Genomic DNA, 20,945 nt, shown 5'->3' with positions numbered 1-20,945 from the left:
GATTTTCTTCCTAAAACAAATTTACTTCATGGTTGTTTTTATATTCAGCAAACGGATCCCGTTTTGAAAATATTTTTTACTTGCTTTGCTACGTAATTCCGCTTTACGTTATATGCTTTGTCAAACACTGGCAGCTCTGGGTAGAATTCTGATATTAATCAGAATATGCCTTTTAAAAGATATATTTAAAATTAAGATAAAAGGGATAATGAAAGAAGGAAGGGAGGGAGGAAAGAAGGAAGGAAGGAAGGAAGGAGGGAGGGAAGGAAGGAAGGAAGGAAGGAAGGAAGGAAGGAAGGAAGGAAGGAAGGAAGGAAGGAAGGGAGGAAGAGAAGGTAGAGGCAGAGTAACGTACCCAAAGGCAGGGAGACCTGGAACGCTCTGAAATGGAAAGGAAAGGCAGACATCCTACAGAAGGTCAGTGCTGGGAGCCAGGGACAACTGTGTTGCAGTAGCACACAACACAATTCTTCTCTTCTCATGCCCTCTTCCCTGTCCCTTCTCTCCCCACCCCACCCCCTTTCCTCCCACATGTCCATAGCTGGCCTTTCCTCTCTTCTTCTACTCTTCTCCTCGCATTAAACCTCTCCACATGGAAAAAAAAAGAAGGAATTTTTCGCAATGTCTTCTCTGTTGTTGAAATAAAACACTGGAACTAAAAGCAGCATAGGCAGGAAAGAATTACAGTCCATCCTTGAAAGAAACCAAAATTAGGAGAACTGAAGTTAAAACCATGAAGGAACACCATTTGGTGGTCTTGTCACAGGCTCGTGCGTGATTAGCATTCTTGTATAGCCCAGAACCACCTACATAGCTATGGTGCTGTTGACAATGGCCTGTGCCCTCCTGTATCAATTAGTAATCACCATTCTCCAAAGACATGCCCACTGGTGATCTCCGCAGTTCTTCAATCAAGGCTTTCCCCTAAGATGACTGTACCAAATTCCATCATTTACATCTTGAAAAGCTAACTTAGTCATTTGTAGCAAAATGTACAGTTCATGATTTATTTTTTTTAAGACAGAATACATGAAGAGGAAGAAGAAGGTGGAGGAGGAGGAGAAAGAGGAGGAAGAGGGGAGGGAGAGGGAGGAGGAGAGGGGGAGGAGGAGGGGAGGGGATGGGGGGAAGGAAAGAAGAGGAAGAATTCTCCTCCTTTTGGTTTCTTTCAAGGATGGACTGTAATTCTTTCCTCCCTATGTTGTTTTTAGTCTCAGTGTTTTATTTCAACAACAGAGAAGACACTGCAAAAAGTTCTTTTTTTTTCCATGTGGAGAGGTTTAATGAGAAAAGAAGAATAGAAGAAGAGAGGAAAGGCCAGCTATGTGCATGTGGGGGGAAAGGAGGGGATGGGGAGAGAAGGGACAGGGAAGAGGGCACAAGAAGAGAAGGACAAAGCAAAAAGTTCCTTCTTGCTACTGCAACACAAAAAGAAGAAGAAGAGAAGAAGAGGAGAAGAAGAAGAAAGAAAAAAGGTGAAGAAGGAGAAGAAAGAGGAGAGAAAGCAACAGTCTTGGAAGTCTTGTCATTCATGTATACCCTCATCTGTTCGACAATCATTGACTTGGGTTCTAGATATCTAATCACTATACAATAAATCAAAAGAAAGAGGAAAACTGCCCATCTTAGAGATAAGCTAACCCTAAGGATAGGGAGGAAGCAGGAGTACTCTTCATTCTGTTAAACAGATAATGCAATGGAAGGCTCAGATTATGCCAGCAAAAAATAATTACTGTCTGTGAGTACAGTCTGAGTTAGCCATAGACCCTGCCAAGAGCGTAGTGGGGACCTTCCAGACAGTGGCACAGAAGCATAAAGTGGTAGAGTGCTCTCTCTCTCTCTCTCTCTCTCTCTCTCTCTCTCTCTCTCTCTCTCTCTCCCTCCCTCCCTCCCTCCCTGCCTCCCTTCCCTCCTCCCTCCCTTCCCCCCTTCTTTTTCTCCCTCTCTCTCCATGATGGTGACACAAGGTTCTGAAAAGATACATTCAAGTATTTCCCACTTCAAGGGCTTCTATGATGTTCTAGAAATTCAGTTGGTCTCTGTATGAAATGTGATAGCCCAACCAGGAAATGCTGGTGCATTACATCTAAACACATCTGCCAATTAGAGGAGCTGAGGATATTTTTGAATGTTGAGGCAGTCTCCTGTCCTTCCAACAATTCTGAGAGAAAGTCAGGAGGCTTAGAGCTTCCAAAAAATGAAATCCTACTCTCTATTATATGAGCTTCCCCAAAACATGCCAGCAAAACTCATCTAATATGTATTCTGGACCACTAATACCTTGTTTGGGGCTTTGCTTTTAATAGGGCCCATTCATTTACTTGTAGAAAGTCATGTGCTTGGCAATGACTACAGGGGTAATCTATATGTAAAGGCAGTTATTCTAGAAGCTAGAAATAATCTTATCCCAAAATCCTATATATGATCATACGTATGGAGCTAAAGAGATGGTTGGGGAGAAATAATTGCTTAATAAACACAGACTTTGAAGAAAGGAATAATTGAAAATTCATATTGGAAAAACCAACAGAGTGTTCTTTTTCTATTTCTTACCTCCAACTACATTTTGTCATAAAAGAAATATGTGGAAAAGTGAAGTAATTTTGTTTATATGTTAAGATTTATCTCCATATTTCTGTTGCACATTTGCAAAACATTATTTTAAATTTTTTATTGGATATTTTTTCTTTACCTTTCAAATGCTATACCCTTTCCCAATTTCCCATCCATAAATTGCCATCCTATCCCCTCTCCCCTTCTTCTATAAGGGTGTTCCCAACCCAACTACCTACTCCTTCCCACCTCCCTGCCTTGACATTCCCCTACACTGGGGGTGGGGTGTCCTGTCTTGGCAGAACCAAGAGCTTCTTCTCCCATTGGTGCCCAACAAGGCCATCCTCTGCTACATATGCAGCTGGAGCCATGGGTCTGTCTGTGTGTACTCTTTGGATGGTGGTTTAGTCCCTGGGAGCTCTGGTTGGTTGGTATTGTTGGTTTTATATGGTTACAAACCCCTTCAACTCCTTCAGTCCTTTCTCTAACTCCTCCAATGGGGACCCCATTCTCAGTTCAATGGTTGGCTGCGAGCATTTTTTGTCTAGCATGTATGCACTCAGATTTTAAAATAAATGAGTGATTCTTTCTTCAAGTAACTGATGACATACAATCCTGTTTTAAGGGTAATTATTTAATGTTATGGAAAATGGCTGACTAAAGAAATGGAGCATGTAAAATTTTCAAAATATTTAATTAGGGTTATTTTTCTAACTTCACTGTTTGGAGAGTTGTTCCATGAGCTTGTTTTGTTTTAATTTTCAAAGAGTGTCACATGTCACAGGCTGACCTTGAACTTGCTATATAACAGTGGATGACCTTTGAACTTCTGATCCTCCTTCTTCTAACTCTATAGTGCTGGAGTTATACCCATGAACCTCCATGCTCACTTCTATTCATTGCTGACTGTCGAACCAAATGCTTCCTTGGATGCTTAGTAAGGGCTCTACAGAGACACATCCTCAGTCCTGTTTTGTTACCTTTCAATAAGTTATATGTAAGTTGGAGGTTGACCTACATTTCTAGTCTAGACTGTAGCCTAAAGAATAAACACTTATAGAACTTGCAAAATTCTACGTAATGACAACTCTCTTGAGGAAGAGTATCCTTTTATTTCTGTAATCTTTTCAGATATAAAGAAAGATTTTAGTTAGACACAACTATGCCTTCTTCCAACTAGTCAATTCTTAAACTTTAGAAACCCTGTAGTCATGGAGGAAGCGCATTAGACTCCAACGGCATTATTGTAACAGGGTGACCAAATATGAGCCCAGAAAACCTGTGGTTTCTCTCCATGTTCCTATGATACAGACACATATTGGTTAGGGACCTCACCGTGAGAACCTCAACATCAATTACACCATGAAAATTCTAAGTCTGATTGTGTCTGACTCATTTTATATGCTTAGTGTCTAAAACATAGTACAATCTCAACAAACATTTATAAGGTTGCATGAGACCCACTCATTACATAAATGGTATACCTAAAAAGAAAACCTAATTAACACAGATTATTAAATGCTCAACTCAATTCTTCTTGTTATCCTAACTTCTATGGAAATTAATAAATCAAGGAAATATTAAGTAATTGCTGTCCCATTTGCTCAAAATGGAAAAGCTGAACTCTGTTGTCATGGATACGGCATTCTATTTTCAGTACTAGTCTGTCCTACTTGTTAATGACTGTTAGAGTAACCAATAGGAAAATAGCACTTCGCTCATCACATTTCATGAAATGTAACACCTCATATTAGGCTTAATGGGACAATAAGAATAAAGTTCCTCTTGCCAATTGTTTACCGAGTTCCACGTTTTTCCCTACCACCAGTGACTCACATAGCACCCATCTTCATGACTAGCTCCCTCCAAAAGAATCAAGAAAAGAAAATATTTCTGTGTGACCTAAGGATAAAGGTTGCTTGGCAGGACGTTTGCTGATATTCAATCAATAGTTGAGTTTAAAGACTCTACTGTCTTTGACTTGGGGTTTCTGTTTCTCTAACGGACGATGACTGTGCAAGAAATTCCCTTGCTTCCCGACATTGAAAGTTCAATGGAAAGGCCAGTGAAATGGTGAGTCCTGGGCACTGGAGCTTTGCGACACTAGCATGGACAGAGTCGAATGGCAAAACCAGAAGCTGCTTAGCCCGAGTAAGAGTTTCTGCAGTTTGCAGTCACAATGAGAGACAATCCCCACCGTCGCTGTAATCTGGAATCCTGGTACCTGATTTCCAAAGAAAGTTGAGCTATGAGGGCGCTGAGTTCAATCAAGTAAAAGGGGGAGGAGAAATTACAAACAGCTTAGGCTCCAGGAGAACAATGAAGGGTAACTAAGAACATTTTAGGACGCACACATCTGAGCAAAATGATGAAGGAGACACGGGAAACTGTGGTGTTATTTCAACGTCAAGGGGAGTAAGTGGGGAAGGAGAAAAGGACAGATAAGTCAGGGGGACTGAAGAAAAATCTCAGAAAGGATAGAAAAGACTGGAAACAGATGTTTATATTAAACTGCCAATGGAGTGATGAAACCCTACAGATTGTGGTACCAATTTAACTAGGAAAAGCTATGGCGAGCAGACAGTTCTGAGCCGGAGCCCTATTTTCTCCCAGTCAACTAGAGGAGGTGGCTGCTCCTGCTACTGCCACTGATGAGTACCATATGCTAACAAGAGACACAGCCAGTGTTCTCTGCTGTGGTGGGTAGGGAAGATACGTGTAACTTCCTTTATCTGTCACAAAATTACCACAAGTTTGAAATAACTGCATGCAGAAAGCATACAGAGGGGACCATATTGCTTCTCATTAAAAAAAAAAAGTCAAGAGTGAGTCATTAAACATTTCTTTTTCATTTCAATTCAATAACTCAGTTAAAGTAGCATTACTGTGATTTTAGCCATGGTATCGCTCTAAGCTCTGGTTGGCTTTATTCTTATGGTGGAGAGAATGCCAACCAAAGGCGGAAATACACGTGGAATAAATAGTGTGCTGTTTAAAAAGCAAAAAAAAAAAACAAAAAAAACAAAAAAAACAAAAACAAAAACAAAAAAAACAAAAAACAAAAAAAATACAAAAACAAAAAATGCTTGCTACTTGCAGTCCCTTAAATGAGCAAATCAGCTCTGTGTGCACACGTTAAATAGTTTACTGTCCTGGCAATGACAAGGTCCAATCCTTGGTTTATGGCCATTCATTTAGTTCAGTATCTTAAAAAGTTAATTATTGCTTTTTTTTTAATCGTTTGTGTTTAAAATAAGTAGATCTAGGCTTGGCAGTTTAGACCTTCTCATTTGTTTGTTGTTTTTATGAAAACACTTTGAGCTCAAAACAAATAAACTAGATGAAAAAGAGAAAGGCAACTCCGAGGGCCTGTTTGCAGCCTGGCTTGCCCTGCCTTCTTTCTTTCTTCCTTCCTTCCTTCCTTCCTTTCTTCCTTCCTTCCTTCCTTCCTTCTTTCCTTCCTTCTTTCCTTCCTTCTTTTCTTCCTTCCTTCCTTCCTTCCTTCCTTCCTTCCTTCCTTCCTTCCTTCCTGACACTAGCGGTAACTGTCTTAATTCTGAGACAGTTATACTGACCAAATCGGCAGACAAAAAGACAAAAAAAAAAAAAAAAAAAAGAAGAAGAAGAAGAAGAAAATAAAGCCCAGTAAATGAAGTGACAGCTTATCTCGGTATTTTATGCGCCATCTCTACATCAATGTCATGGAGATATGGCTGAAATGTACTTTTGTTTGCTTCTCCCCCGCCCCCAATCTCATTAAAATATGGGGAGCACAAAGGGAGAGCCACAGAGTAAAAATATTTTGGTAGTCCTCATTAAAAAGAGTTTAAGTACTTGGGATTTGATTTTATTGCATGGTAATAAAATTCAGCCCGCAGAGATATGTCCAATCTGGAACTCCGAGGCAGAACCAAAGCAGAGCTAACTCTTGAGCAAAGAGATTTGACCCGGACTTAGCCAAAAGGAAGCCTAGTGCCCTAAAAAAAACCCATCTGTACTACTTAAAGCTACCACTTCCTTTCTAATGACCTCTGTCTTACTCCGAAGGTTTTTAGAAAGAAACAAGGGGGAAGAGTTTTGTCAGAATGCTAAACGGTTAACAAACATTAACAGATAAACCTTAATAGGACATGCTTATCAATCAAGTTTTATTGTAAAAGATGAAAGAAAAAAGCAAACACAATACACACACACCCTATAACTGAGAAGACAGGGAAAGAGGGCAAAAGACATCTATGGGAGAGAGATTATGTTGCTGGCAAGCTCTTGCCATTTTATTTTGTCTTGAGGCCTTTAACTAAGGCTCGATTCCTGTTAGTCTTTTGGGTTCCCTGCTACCACGAGTGAACATCTATTACGTGGCAGCATTCCAAACTTGTCTGTTGGGCAAAATTTAACCCACCTGTGCCCCTCCTTTCAATGCGACATCCCCCTGCGTGGCAGACCTGACCCCGCATCTTCACGACTGCCCTGTCCGTGAGCAATCGCTAACTCCCGGTGAGCTTGCTCACCTCCAACCCCTTGGGAGTCCCCGCTGAAATTCATACCAAAGCTTTGTATTCACAGCCAAGGAGAACAGCAGCTCTCTCTGGCAATTGTTACAGATGATCCCTGAGCTCTCAAGAGACCAACTTGCTGAGGAAGGCTAATGGTCACCGGGCTTTCAGTGCACCCCCTCCCACTCCCCACCATCCTGCTTAGGTTCCAAGAATTCACAATGAAGAAGAGTGTAGAAAGAAATTAGAATTGTAGACATGCCAAAGGTGTCCCTTGGAGCAGTGTGTATATTGTGTTGTCATGTAAAAGAGCCCTTGAAAGATGAAGGAGCTGAGTCCAATTACATTACCGGTTCCATGTTCATCCGAAGCGTCAGACTTCCAAAGATATCACAGCGCTCGCAATAATGAATTCACCTCTTACTTCCAAAAAGACATTGGGAAATTAATTCCCAGTGCTAAGACAAATTTGGCAGCAGAACAGACACATTACAATTTTCCAAGTTACCTGGCAATCATTTTGAAATGTTATCTTGTGGAAAATGGTACTCCTGTATCTTCCCACACAGACATAAACTGTCTGATTTCTGGCCTTAATTTTTTTTTTACTAAGTTGAAGAAGGCACATATCCATTTTGGTGCTGTCATAAAAGCATCCCAGAATATTTATACAAATGCCTAAATATAATTTTATATAACAATACCAATTTTAATTACGAATAAGTAAAATCCAATTATAATTAAACCTAAGAAATAAATACATTAGGAATAAAGTTTGTTGCCATTGTATGATTATTATTGTAACTTATAATGAAAAATACCAGCAAAATAATTTAATCTCAAACAGGACTACAATGAATTAACATACTTTAAAACACAAATTCTCTAGATTTATATATCGGAACCTAGGATTGACCATTTAAACCACATCAAAATTTAAGTCAGGGTAGTTACTCAGCGTGTGCAAGCCCCTGTGTTAAAACTGTAACTCTAGCAGCACAGGAGTTAATAATCTAACTTTGTGGACAAAACTGTAGGACTGTGGATGTCCAAGACTATTCGAGCCAATATAATTCTTTCATGAGCCCCAAAGAATGGCAGTGTTGCCTCAGGGTTTGGTGTTTGCTCTGCTAAGTTTCAACCTTTCTTTGGTCAAGTATTTCCTTGATATCATCTCATTGTTCCCCTTTGAAACTAAACTGTTTATTTTGTAACATTGTATATATGAAGCATGTAACTTTTTTTTCCAAATAAAGGAAAACAATAGAGAGATTTCTATGAAAAAAAAATAATCTAACTCTGTGATTTGGAGGTGTTGACAACTAAGAAGATGCATAGAACGTCCAGAGTTTGAGATGCTGGGAGCTTTCTGCCGTCTACCCCCTGGTCTCTTTATTACTGCTAAGAACTGAAATGCACAGATTCACAAGGGTCCCTTCTTTATGCTGGGCTCTCTTTAGGCTGTACCAATCTACCATCCCAAGAAGGGACGTTTAAGTGACTATTTCAGCAGGAGAAAGGAAGGACTGGGGAGGGAGAGAGAAAGAGAGAAGAGGGGGAGTAGGAGAGGGAGGGAGAGGGAGACAGACAGACAGAAAGGGAGAGGGAGGGGGAGATGGGAAGGAGAGAGATGAGCCAGCCACAGCTGGCTACTCTTTCTTTTGGCAAAACTCAGCAATGGCCATTACCCTTCTGTTTATGGCAACAGCAACTATTTTATTTGAAAAGTCCGTCATTTCTGTGATAGCAGTGGACATGTTTTCATCAACAGAGCAGTTCAGGAGGAAAAATTATATTATTAGCTAATTTTCATTTTATGAATTAGGAATTTTTCTCCGCACAGACAGAAAATTTCAAACCCCTCCAGAAATGGAAGTATGCCCATGGATTGATGACTAAGATCGAGTTTCCAGTGTGCTAATAACCTGCTCCAGTGAAAACATATTTTTAATTTGCTTTGAGGGTTATTTATTTTTTATTATTATGCTAAGGGTTTATAATTTAATGTCAAACATAATTTTGCACGAATTATGTGAGTGTACTCTGATGCGGTAGATAAGCCTGTGTGCCTGGCTGGCATGGTCTCAGACGACGTTTTTGAGAAAATGGATCACCATTTGGCAGGTTGCCAGTCCATAAACTGCTCAGTAGAACAGTGAAAGGAAAAAAGTTGCAAGGAATTTTCATGTTCTGCAGAAGGAAAGAAAGGAAAAGAGGAAAATCCCTAGTAATGCTAGGAAAAGAAAAGATAATTATACTCATGGCTTTTTTTTTTTTATACAAGAGATAAATTGGCAAATCTAATTGAGAAATTAAAAAATTTCCAATTAGAAATTACAAAGTCATACTTATTATAAGTCATCAGCTAACTACATGGAACACTGTTTTAAATAGGAATATTTGTTTAAAATATATATTAGTCACCAGTGTGTCTCCAAGCTTTAGGACTGATTTGGTAAACATTTTGAAGCATCTACACTGGGCCAAACATTATACAGTGAATGAGAGATGAAAATGAAAGCGACTGTAGCTACTCTGTAGGAGCCCTCCCTGATGGGAGAGGCAGTCCCAGACCATCCTGCCAGGGCAGTGCAATAAATGCTTTGGAACACACAGAACCTGCATTTAGCCAAGACTTGTGCAATAGGTGAAAGGTCAAATATATCTGCAAGACAGGTCTGGGCAACAGACTTAGTGCTCCAAGTAGAAAGTCAGAGAAGCAAAAGGTGGCTGGGCCAAATAGATGGTTGTTTGTATTTAGCCATTCTCAAGTGTAAGTAACAATAAATATAGCGTTTGTATGTCGTTAAGTCAGTTTCACACGCTTTAGTTAGCCTAGCTCTCACAGCAGCCCTTGCAGCGGAAGTATGAGGGGTTTGACTTACGTTGTCACTAACATAATAAGAACGAAGTGCGTAGTGAGGACCACATGAAACGTGATTATGGTCGTTGCACCAAAGCAAAAACAACAAAAATGTTATCAAGGTAACATAACCAATCAAAAACCAATGCATTTGTTGACTCCATATTCTGAATCAAAGTACGGGAGAAAACATGTCCTAGTTATTCACATATAATTCTGAAATAATACCAAAAGAGCCAATAACCATAGCAGCCAGTAGGCAAACCAGCTAAAGAATCACTTGTCAAAAGAAAACGTACAAATGGTCAATAGATACAAGAAAAACCGTTCAACACTTCAGCTACCAGGGAAATACAATTCAAAAGAATAAAAGAAATCAGAACTAAAAACGAACAATTGAATTGAGAGACAGAGGCCAGAGAATCTAGAGTTTTAGGTCAGCCCAGAGCTACACAATGAGTTAAGAGCCGGCCAGTCTAATCTGTACAGTAAATGTCAAAGGAAGTCTAGGTTATAGAGTGAATTCAGGGCTGACTGAACTGTTTAACAACATACCAATAAAAACCTGTCACACGCACCTTCATCCCAGTCACATGGCTACCATCAGAAAACAACAAAAAGTAACGAGTCTGGTAAGGATGGACCGCAAGTTGCTGGGAGCGGTCTAGAAGGATCCTTCCCTAGCATTGGAAGAATTGAATGACCAAGAAAGACTGAAGACCAAGCGTCAGAGAAAATTAGTGTAGTTCCTTCATGTGTTTGGGGTGGGGAGGTCTTGAGACTTGGGGGTCCCTTAAGTGGGTGCTGGCTTGGGTTTTTATAGGGTCTGGACCTTTCCTTTTCTGCATGTGTCCTTGTTAGATATCGATGCCACGCCTTCACACTGCTTCTCCCCGCAATGTCTTCTGGGAACTGGGGCTGCCATTTCAGGAAGCCTGCTTTCTCTTTCCTCTTCTACCTATGGCCTTGTTAATTCTCCTCAAAAAGAAATAAGTACCTTGACAAAATAAAAATAGACTCTCTTGGTTCGTTTGGTCAGCTTAGCACAAACTAGAATCAACTGGGAAGAGAGAGCCTCAAGTGAGGATTTCCCCCCATCAGACTCACTTAAGAAAGAGTCTATGGGGGCGTTTTCTTGATTGATAGCTGATGGAGGGCAGGCCACTGCGGATGGTGCCACTCCTCGGCAAGTAATTCTGGGTGTACAAGTAAGCAAGTTGAGCCAGCTATTGAGGTGCAAGCTAGTAAGCAGCGCTTCTCCATGTCCTCGGCTTCAGTTCGGCCTCCACACTCCTGCCTTGGAATGGAAAGTTCCGCTTCCCTCAGGAATGGACTATGCGCTATACGATGAAGTAGTTTTGGTCCCCGTTTTGTCACAATAATGAAAAGTAAGTTAGGACATTGAAGTGCAGTGTGCTGCAGTTATACTATTCCTCGGCATACACTTGAAATAACGTGAAGCATTACACAGTAGAAATACCTGCATACTTATGTTTAACACAGCACTACCCACAATACGCAAGTTTTAGAATTAGTCTTAGTACCCATGAATAGGTGAATGGATTAAAAAATGTTGTATATATACAATAAGTATTACTTGGTCATAAAAGGGAATGAGATCATGTTACAGAGCAATAACGGCACTAGACATGATGTTAAGCAAAACAAGCCATATAAATACAGAAAGGAAAATATTTCATGGTCAACCCATGTTCCAAAACTAATTTTTTTTTAAGACATAAAGGTGTAAGGGGAACAATTCGGGAAAAGAACCATAATCATGGAAGAGAAAATAGGACAAAAACCAAGGTAATTGTTGGTGATTGTGATCAAACTAAGTGATAAGTGTGCACAATAAAATCAATTCAATAGTAAATGTTCCATAAAATAATCATACAGGGAGTGACTGAAGTTAATAGCATTTGCTTCTCTGGTAGAGAACTCCAAGGTATCTAACACCATCTTTAATTTCAGCTCCAGGAGATCCAACACTCCCTTCTAGCCTCTCTGGACCCCAAGAATGTATGCGGTGCACAAAGAAACATGAAAGAAAACACCCATGCACGCAAAATTAAATATATATATATATATACATACATATATATATTTTAAATCTCACAGAAAAAAAGAAAAAAGAAAGAAAAATCATACAGAACTTTTAGAAGAGTTTATTTGAAGATAAAAATTCTAGAGCATTAGGGTCCATAATGATCAGACAGAAACATGGTGGTAGAAACAGCTGAGAGATATCTAGAACTGAAAAGCAAGAACCAGAGAAAACAAATTGGGAATATGTTGTATGGTTTTTGAAACCTCAAAACCAACCCCCAGCAGGCTCTCTCACAACAAAGCCACACCTCTTAAATTCTTCAAGCATAGCAGCAATTGGAACTAAGTATTCACATGCCCAAGACTTATGGGGGATATCACATACAAACCACCACAGCACCCAATGAGTTAGCAAGTGTTTAAATGCATTGGATGGATGTTAGGTCTTTACACCTATACCACAGATATTATAGCTCATTAAGGACAATTCCACATCAGACTTGGCTAGGCTGCCTCCTGAAGATCCTTATAAAGCATGTGCTCCTTAGCCTTCTTCTACAAAAAAGGGCCCCCACGCATTATGCTGAAGGAATTAATATTTGAAGTACTGATGTCAAAGAATAACAATGCCATTTCCTGGCAAACAAGTCTCGAAGAGCTTCGAAATAACATGAAATATTATGAATAATACCCAGACATTTGTGAACATGATTCCAACATGTCACATAATGTATGGGTCTTTTGTGTGGATTTCTGGTCCTGAAGTAGAAATATACATTACAAAATACAACATGACGTAGGAAGCCTATATAGCATTGAAAATACTTTCTAAACAACACAACCAATGTGATTTTGAAGTAGCCCAAACCTACTTTAGAGAATAAATAACACTTAAATTTACTGAGATGAATTCAACAGAACTGAACCAATTTGTCTCATTTTCTACCATCTAAGAAATTTTCTAATTAAGTGGTCATAGCAGCTGAAAATCTAGTAGATCATTACAATGTGCAAAATAATTCATGTCCCCGGTGTGTGATGAAAAATATAGCTTCAGGATATTAATCCAACCTAAATCATATGTACCATTCAATATTTTCATTTTACACAACACCACTCAGCAAATTAATCAAAGGGTTTTTTTTTCATGGTGTAAATAGGCAGGATCCCTTGTTTATATTTCTTCCTCACTCTACCCAAGCCTTTTGATATCACAGACGTGTGAAAGTAAATGATGCAACTGAAGCCGAATCATGATGGCTGTATAACCCATAGGAAAATCTCAGAGATGTGCACTTTCAGTTACTTACTATTTTAATTAAGCTTGGCATTATTACTGTGATGAAAAATGACCAAAAATAGGTGAGGAGGAGGAAGGGGTATACTTGGCTTAGGGTCACAATCCATTGAGAGAAACCAAAGCAGGAACTCAAACCTGGAGGCCAGAGCTGATTCAAAGGTCGTGGAGAATTGCTGTTTACTGCTCGTTCCTCGTGACATGCTCAGCCTGAGCATGAGTTGCAGCTCCTGTGCTCACTAGCTGTGCTAACTTGGACACACGATCTAACCTTATCTGTTGTTAGTTCTTTCCTTCCTAAAGCTAGCGGGAGGGGGAATCACTCTAGGGTGAAGTCTGGCAACACTGTAACTTATCTGTGGTGAGTTTGAATTTTTGTATATTTTCTCCTTTGTTTTGTTTTTATTGAGTTGGTTTTTGTCTGTTTTCCTGTTCTTCCTTATCCTTGTCTATGTTTCTTCTTCAAGGTCAGCTTTCAAACTGTACCTTTTCAGACCTCTTCTTATTTTCCTTCTAAAATGAGTGGAGGACTCTGCACTTGTTTCTCGTTCTTTAAGTCTTTGCATTGTGTCAACTAACAACCTCACTGTCTTTAACTGTTTCCCTTAACCTCTACTGTGTTGATTCACATGATACTCCCTTGTGTTATGAGTCTTCATAAAAGTATGCCAAATGTGCCACTATCTCTGCTCTCAATTTTCTTTCCTTTTTTCCTATATCATTCATGACACCGTCATTTACAGAGTCAAACAAGTCAAGAATCTGGGTAGCTTCCTTAGTCCTCATCTTACCACAAAGTATCTATGAAGTCTTAACTCTGAATCAAATAGTTCCATTCATCCCCATACCCTATAATGATTTTCAGACCCATAGCCTTTGGGACCTTCTGTTTACGTGTATACTTACAATTTTAATCACATTGTTGTTTATTGACTTCTCCCTTCCATTACCTTTGCTCTTCCGAAACTCCATCTCCCATCCCAGATATCGATTTAGGCCATGCTCCGATGGTCCCACCCCAGGAAGACTTTCTGGGTTTCACAAGTAGGACACAAGACAACCAAACATTAAAAAAATAACCTTATTGGCTCTTAAAAGATATTCACATATATTTATTAATATTTCATAGACTGCTGAACTGCACAATCTTCCTCTCCACCATTGCTCATTTTTGACTGGTATCCCAATGCGGCCTAGAGAAGGATTTGAAGTAGCCTCAAACACCGGACAAGAAGATACACTATGTAAGTAATCTTAAGTCATATACGAAATGAATCAACTTTCAAAAGCTGGCTAAGCTCTTCCAGCAGAGGAAAGTTTCCCCATCTGGTCAGTGCCTTGAGAGGTACCATTTCAGGACTTCTGTTGGATCTCACTGCTAGAAATTGCTAGAAATCTGACCACCAGATAAGGGAACTACTGCTGTATAGCCAAAGGCTTCGTGCCAAAGATTTATAATTAGCAACAGAATCGGCTGGCATACCAAACTATATTCTATTTCTTTAATCTCCTTTTCCTCCCTTTTGTGTCCCTTCCCCCTGTTTGTGGCTGATAGAACCAAATGATCAATAATCTGTCTTTCAGCAACTCTGATCATCATCTCCACTACTGCCTGGATGCCATTATTCATTTTAATACATTAATCTTTTGGTTGAAATTCTTAAACCACAATTCTTTATTAAAGGAACATTTTGGCAGCCATATACTGATAGCAGCTTGTCTGGTGTTTAAAAAAAATAATGAATAAATCTGAATGAAGCTCCTTTCTCCCCCAAAAGGTTTCACTAAAGAGAAAAAAAATCTACAGGAAGCAAGATTCCAGCTTAGTGACACACAGGTACTGGGGAAAACGGAATCTTGTTACATAAATTAGAGAACAGGAAAGTTTCCCTTGCAGTGACAATTAGATGTCAACGTGTCATTTTGCAACAAAGCACTGAGAAACATTGTAGCACTTTGTTGGATCTATTCTCATTGCTATCACAATGAGGAATAGAGCACACACTGTACTAGTTAGCAGACCAAACCTTTGTGCAATTGCTGTAACCTTTGGTGGAGCCCAGTGATTTTTGTTCCTTTTCAAAAAGACATTAAAGTGACAGTGTGGCGGGCCATTTTTTTTCCACCACACACACTAAAACTAGTGTGCGTGCAGCAGAACCCTGCCAAAGCACGTTGCATTCATACAAAGATCCATACAGATCTTAATCATAAAATAATCCATTCTGTACTCTGTTTTTATGACATTTATATGAATCTGGCCACAGCCTCATCAAGCAGTTCACAGAGGGAAAATTGTTCTATTTATGTGGTTGAGACAGGGTGGACTTGATTTTTAAGCAAAGGGAGAAAGAAATACCCATTTTTTTTCCTAGTCACAAATCTGGAACTCAAAAGAACTGTTTTACACTATTTTGTGACTATATTTGTAACCGAGGATCAGAACAGACGAGGATCCCTCTCTCTGTCCCCCTGTCAGTAGTAAACCCATATCTCCGTATTTATGAAACAGAGAAGCTGAGTGGAGACACCTGGAAATAGTTTTCCCCTTAGAAATGGATCCGTGGGTAAAAGTAGAAAGGAGACTACAGGATACAGCTGCTTTAATTTATTTTTGCCCCTGCATCTTAAGAACTAATAATTTTTCAATGAATATCTCCAGTTTTTTTCTTTTTAATCTTTGTTTCGGTACCTCATATTCACACAGGAAGAATATGTGATGCCTGAAATGTTCTCATTTCTCTGCCCCCTTTTCAAGTTTGTGACATTTATCAAGAATGAATGAATCTATGTGCTTGGCTTGTACAATCCTTTTTTTCTGGATTCTTGTGAGACACATAAGAAATATGTAGAAATAAAGGCAACTGTTTCACTTCATACACCATCTCTTAGAAAACAAATTTTCTGGTACACTATGTGAATAAGTAATATGGATAAAAACATCTCAGTGGTGTAGTGGCCTAATAGCATCTTATCTGTTCATGCCTATTTACCCAGCGCCAGAGTTCTGGCTTCACTGATGACGCTTCTAGTTGAAGTTCACTGTTGTCTTGCCACTTAAAACTCTCTTAGATGGGGCAGTCATTCCTTTAAAACCAGAAATTGGACTCTGAAACTCTAAATTCTGCATTTAGGATGGAGATACATGTGTGTGAGTGTGTGTGTGTGTGCGCGTGTGTGCACATGCGTGTTGGTTTCTTCAAAATCACTATTAATTATTTGTGTTGGAAAAAATTTCAGAGGCATCCAGGATCACCTAGGACAATTAAACACCATGTGACCCAGGAACCATATCAAATGTGAGTTGTTTCTTTTTTTAAAATAGGTTTCATCAAACATAAACTCTTTTTCCCTTTTTATATAATAAAAAACACTCCTCCCTTCTTTTAGAACAAAGAGAGGAAAAGAGTAAGGGCCTGTAAGCATAAGGCTGTTGTAAGAAAGGGAATCAATGTGAATGATTACATGATGATTTTCCCCAGTAAAATAATAAGAGAATCCAGGACATTCTCCTGTCTTCAAAAACCACTGGTATTTAAGTTGAACACTACGCACTACTTTCCTTCTCTACCAATCCCTCTCCTAAATAAATGACAGTATAAATAGACACATAAACTTCACATGAGTCATTAGTATGTGAGATACTATTACCCCGAGGCCGCTGTAACTCACATGTCCCCTTGCTTCTATTTCAAATCTTTAAAATATTTTCTTTTCAAATACTTATAAAAGCACGTATGGTTGAAATAAAAATAAAACACATACAGATGATATTTTTAAGCATGGCACTCTTATAGCAGAAAGACATGTTCTCTTTTACTGTATCCTATACACGTCCAGAGAAATAGAAGCTGTAGCACTGGAAGACAAGAAGAGTTTGCAGAAACACTTTGAGGTGTTGCAACTCTCATTTGGAGTTGACAACTTCCATACAGTCCATCTAGCCAATATGAAGTTCATGACAAAATGGACACTCCACTGTTGAAAGGGCAAAGGTGTAAAACTGTGCATGTTTCACAGGCAGCCAGGATATGAAGATGAGGAGTGTACACAAATCTCAGCCATCTGAAAATGTGTTATGAAAAATATTACACACACACACACACACACACACACATACACACACACACAACCCACCTGAGTAGTTTGTTCTGAACATTTCTACTTATCAATATAATTTTTTGATGTGTGTGTGTGTGTGTGTGTGTGTGTGTGTGTGTGTACCCTGAGTTCTTGGAAATGACCTTCTAGATAAAAATTGTCATACATTCTGCAAATCAAACATCTTTAGGTTTAATTCTCTCAAAATGAGGCAGCTTCTAGTCCCCATGTATAGCTAGCTCTTCCCATTCTGGTCTTTGCCAAGTAATATGATAACAGCTTGCTTCCGTGAAGATAAATCATAATGCCATTTAACAAGGACGTTGAATGTGTGCTTGTGTGTGCTTGTGTGTGTGTGTGTGTGTGTGTGTGTGTGTGTGTGTGTGTGTGTGTGTTGAGGACATGAAGAAAACCCACTGTGCTTTTTTCTGATATGGAAGATTTCCATCTCCTTAAACTCCCCTTTCCTTGACACACTGTGTTGTTTTGTTTTGTTTTGTTTTGTTTTCCAGGATTGACATCCATTCCATAGGAAGTATTGTACACCAAATATGTCTTGACCAAAACATGAAATTAGTCATAAAAAGAAAACCAAAAGCTGAAAAGGGCTGCCACATACAAAATCAAACCTTAAGGGTGGACTCCCAAGTCGGTACACTGCACATAGCTTTTCCGAGATTTTCCTGGAACGAGAGAACACCTGCACAATGCAGGCCACATCCTGATGTACACTTAAGTTCTGTGATCCCAGATATACCTAAATTGGCCAATCAAATAAATACAAACGGAAAGTTCTATTTATGCAGCAAATCAGTTGTGCTGGTAGTTTGCAGATAAACATGAGAGAATGCTCTTCCTTCATAAGTCCCAGGTCATAAGCTCTCTTATTAACTGCTCCGAGCACTGAGGGAGACTCCAGTGTGTACAGAAAACACAGTCTTCCCTATTACATGGCCCCCCAGTGCAAGCCAACCAGCTTATTTTCAAAGAAACAAAAAGAAAAACCCATCTATGCCGTATTAGAAAGAAATCTTGTCATTTGGGCCACATTAAGAAATAGAACCGATGGTCTACGGTGTGTCACCTTCTCACAGTCCTTTTCTCTAATACAGTTTTTCTCTGTGTCCTGACTGTAACCAGTTTCCAGCTACATATGAGCATCTATACATCTTTTTAAACAAACATTTAATGTTGCCAAAAGAACTGATCCCTGGTACCCATTAAAGAAACCAATTGGCAAAACAAGAAGATTTTTAATGAGTATCTACAGTATGCCAAGTTAGATGCTATGGGCAATAAAAGACAGCACAGTACATGATATCAATCCTCAGGCAATTAAAAGATCACGCGTGGATAGAATTACAGAGAGGAGACCAAGATTTTTCCAGTACGTAAGAACTGTAAATCTGAAAATCCATGAATTAAAGTCTAGAAAATCTGAAAAGAAACCTCCATGGTTGTGGTGTGGACACAGCCTAGAAGACTCTGAATAGATGAGGTTAATATTTAATGAGGAAGTGGGGAATCGGAAAGAATGAATAAAGTTCAAGGCTAATGTTACCACTTCATCTTTAAATGAACAGCATGGATACTTCTAGTTTACAGCGGTTTCTCCTAGCACCCACTAATAATAGAAAAAGAAGGGCAAGAAATAATACAACAAGCTCATTGTCTGTTAGAGTCATCCCCTAAAGAGCCACAGAAGAAGCTTGGGCAGAAATCGTTGAGGAAGCCCTGTTGTGCTGATACAAAAAAGCATGAAAAGCATGAGCCACTCTTGACACTGCCGGAGGTGGAAATGACTGTATCTTGTTTTGGTCAAACCTACCACAAGACCCCAACATCAAAGCAACAGGCACACCAGTGAGAGACTCGGTAAAGAACAGTGAGTCACGGAAAGGCTGCAGAACAAATAGTCACGCCAGGATTGATTGTAGGCGCTCCTGTCTCTCATTCTGGGCCTAGTGCCCGTGAAGATAGCAACACCATCATCAGTGTCATCTTCCAAACAAAGGACCACAGTATAGAGAGAACAATATTAATTATTGTCAAAATGGCCTGTGCACTCGGCGATTTCAATAGAACAATCAGTTTAAGCGGCCGTGGCAACTTCTCAACATAAAACACACTTGCCGCAATCCAAACTGGATTTAAGGGAAGGTGAGCCGCTGCCTTGGTTGTTTAATCTGGTTATATGTGAGCTAAAGTAGTTCACATTGTTAGAATGAACGAATCAAAGGCGTAATTGTTTTTGTCATCTGCACAGCAATTTTACTCCTGAATGCATTGTTTTAGGCAGGAATTAATAAAAATTGCATGTGCTTCAGGTGCTGGGTAAGATCACCCTTTTCCACACAGCCCAGCCTGAAGCTGTGAATTCTCCTTTTCTTATTATCAGTTAATAATTCTCTCTCATTGAGGCAAATTAGGAACTTGACTGTGTTAGAGAGTCCAGAACACTGCTAGAGGCAAAGGGGGCTAAATGGCAGAAATTCCTCTGTGAGCGAGATGCATGAAGCACGACATTGTGTCCACCACAAAAGCCGCTCTGTATTTTTGATCCTTTCTAATTTAATTAGCCCAAGAGGTAGTGCATTAATTTGCCAAGAATTCTTCTGATGCGAAAGCTGCCCTTATTGCAGTGAAGGGAAGAAAATAACCTGCATGCTACAGTGGCATGACAGTAATGAAAGGGGGTTATTTTTGTGTTACAAATGGCATTGCAGGGTTACAAGGGACCTTTAAACCTTTTTATCTCTGGTTAGGTCATATGTAACACAGTACAACACAAAGCGCTAATTAACCAATTCTGGTCCAGAAATCTTTTAGAAGGCTTAGGAGAGTCGCACAGTTAGAACTCAGGTCAAATGCATGGCTTTGTTTGGGATTTAGAAACCGAAAACATCTTCTGGTGTGTATATTAAAAGATAGAACAAAATATCATCAATCGGCAGTTCAGTTTCTGTACAGACTCAGCGCACGAGATCCTTACTCTGGTCTTTGTTTCCTTGCTGTTTAATGATATTCTTTATGTGGGCAAGCTGGAGCCTTGAAGTCCCCTAGAAGGTCTCTTGGCTCTTTATGCTGTATTTATTTGGTAAATTGTCTCCATGTTAATCTTCTTCATCAAATGCTTGGAGTCAGTTTTGAAAAACTTTGATCAGATCTGCCACCGCTAAAGCCTCTTCATCGCCATGTGCTTCTGATATGCGCTCGTGCACTCAGATGGCTCATTTACTCATTAGAGAACAAGAAACATGCGTCCTACCACGATAAGTCCTTCCCGATACTTTGAACTGCTAATTAAGTCTATGTAATCATGTCTCCTGTTTGCAGAACTAGTTCTTTTCTAGAAATTACGGATCCCGTTGAGGGACTCTCAACACCCTTGTCGCGCTCCCTCCGCACTTCCCAAGCCTGCTGCCTGAATGAGGCAGCAGAAAAACACTCCCAGAAACAACCCAAGAAAACCTGAGGATTATTACATCTTACATTTCATCTTCTGAATTGTTAATGAAAACCAGCGGAGGGCAATGGCTTTAAAGGAGCACATGGATATTTCTCTCCCTGCCTATCTATCTAGAAA

This window comes from Rattus norvegicus, chromosome 3 (assembly GCF_021556685.1).
Source record: "Rattus norvegicus strain SHRSP/BbbUtx chromosome 3, alternate assembly SHRSP_T2T, whole genome shotgun sequence".
Classification (NCBI taxonomy): domain Eukaryota; kingdom Metazoa; phylum Chordata; class Mammalia; order Rodentia; family Muridae; genus Rattus; species Rattus norvegicus.
Note: the sequence above shows the minus strand (reverse complement) of the source record.